At 35.7% G+C, this 2,257-nt stretch overlaps 1 long non-coding RNA gene across 1 annotated transcript in view; it reads left to right on the plus strand.

Annotated features, from left to right (window-relative positions):
* Positions 1 to 200: 200 nt before the first annotated feature.
* Positions 201 to 2,257, plus strand: part of LOC137637322 (uncharacterized) — a 72,609-nt gene continuing 70,552 nt past the window's right edge. Inside the window, exon 1 of the long non-coding RNA XR_011043551.1 lies at positions 201 to 239. This is a non-coding gene — a long non-coding RNA (uncharacterized lncRNA). The remainder of the gene's footprint in view (positions 240 to 2,257) is intronic.

Consider the following 2,257-nt stretch of genomic DNA (forward strand, 5'->3'; position numbering starts at 1 on the left):
TTCATTCAGAATCTCTACCTTAACAGAAACTTTGTTTGAATATATATTTTTCCAGTATTCATTAGTACTCCTAATGACTACTTGTTTTCAAAACTTTATTAGAAAACCTAATTCTCACGGACTCCAAGTTATCCCCTGAGCGCCCAGATGAGATGCTGTCTCAGCCTGTCCTTCGTCAGTACCGTTAGTTATCAATAGCTAGTGAAACACGATGGAAGTACACTGCTTCGTTCCAAAGGGTAAGTTTATTGTTTCCTTTCTATATGTTATTATTATTATTGACGTTTTCTGTTGTAATTTAGTTCCTCTAGAAGGCTGATAATCTACAGAGAGAGAGAGAGAGTTGTTGTTGTTTACCACCTTATACACACACACACACACGTGAGTATCGTCGTAGCCCGGGGAGGGAGAGAGAGAGAGAGAGAGGGGGTGGAGTGGGACCTGCTCGTGTTTTCCACCTAGTACACACACGCACACATGTACACACACACACACTCATGAGCATTGCCATAGCCCGGAGAGAGAGAGAGAGAGAGAGAGAGAGAGAGAGAGAGGGATTTGTAGTGTTGATATCTCGTAACAAAACAATTATTATTATTATTATTATTATTATTGCTAAGCTACAACCCTAGTTGGAAAAGCAGGATGCTATAAGCCCAGGGACTCCAACAGGGAAAATAGCCCAGTGAGGAAAGGAAAGAAGGAAAAATAAAATATTTTAAGACCAGTAACAGAATGAGAATAAATATTTCGTACATAAACTATAAAAACTTTATAATCTTTTCACAATTGTTGATATTTTACACAAATTGTGTAAATATATAAACACTTTTGTATTTTTGTGTTTCTTTTCTATTATAATAATTCGTATTTCCTTAGTTTCCATCATTTTAATTCTCTGTGTACTTCGTTTATTTCCATCTTCCATTAATTTCCTTTGAATTGGTGTCCACCGCAGGACAAAGGCCTCAGACATGTCCTTCCACTGTCTCTGTTTATGGTCTTTCTATGCCAGTTCACACCCACACACTTTCTTAGTTCGTCGATCCACCGTCTTCTCTTCCTTCCCCTGCTTCTTTTACAATCTCTTGGGACCCATTCTGTTATTTTCAATGTCGAATAAACACATTGAATATATATAATTCTCTTATGAAAACCAAAATGGAATTCAGTAAATATATCAATTGTCTTTTCTTCCTTACAGCATTTTGCCAATATCTTTGCATAAAAAACATATTTATCGTGTTCTCTTTTTAACTATTTTTTTGTTTTTCTCTCCCAATTTTGATGAAATATTTTCAGGTCTTCTTCTGTTCCCGTAATTATATAAAGAAAAGATATCTTATTAGTAAACGACTCGTTTTTGTCTCGATAATTCATGCATTTATACATATTTCTTGTGGTGTTCACGTCAGCTTTCGCGATTTCTACACACACACAAACACAGAGAGAGAGAGAGAGAGAGAGAGAGAGAGAGAGAGAGACCGTTACTCGTGGTGACTGGCCGAGAATCTACACCGACTTCCGTAGGCCGTGGGGGAGGGAGGGGGTGGGGGAGTCAGCTGTCTCTCTTTGTGTCTTTATTTCATATTAGTTATAATTCACTATCTTATTATTGTCTTCCTAAAATATATTATTTATATTCGAGAATCTATCATTTCTTGACATAACTGTTGATATTCCATTGTTTATTTCCGATTAAAGTCTGTGTCATTAAAATTCGAAATCTATAGACAAGTGGCTATTTATGCACAATGACAAAAGTATTTTTATGTACTTTCAATCTCATGTAATGTACTCTACTGTACTGTACATTCTTGTGGTATCACTTTATAATGTGGAATTTATTTCACCTTGAATTTCTTTCACAACCTTTTAGGAAATTATTATTATTGTTGTTGTTGTTTAGAGTTCTCTTGCTTGAGGGTACACTCGGGTACACTGTTCCATCTTATATCTTATTTCTCTTCCTCTTGTTTTATTAAAGTTTTTATAGTTTATAAAGTGATATTTATTTTGATATTGTTACCCTTCTTAAAACATTTTATTTTTTCATTGTTCCCTTTCCTCACTGAGATATTTTCCCCGTTGGAGCCCCTGGGCTTATAGCATCCTGCTTTTCCAACTAGGGTTGTAGCTTAGCAAGTAATAATAATAATAATTAGCCTCTGCACTATGGTCTTCCACTGTCTTGAGATAGTGTTCTCTTGCTTGAGGGTACACTTGGGTACGCTTCTATCTTATTTATCTTCTTGTT

This window comes from Palaemon carinicauda, unplaced genomic scaffold (assembly GCF_036898095.1).
Source record: "Palaemon carinicauda isolate YSFRI2023 unplaced genomic scaffold, ASM3689809v2 scaffold656, whole genome shotgun sequence".
Taxonomy (NCBI): domain Eukaryota; kingdom Metazoa; phylum Arthropoda; class Malacostraca; order Decapoda; family Palaemonidae; genus Palaemon; species Palaemon carinicauda.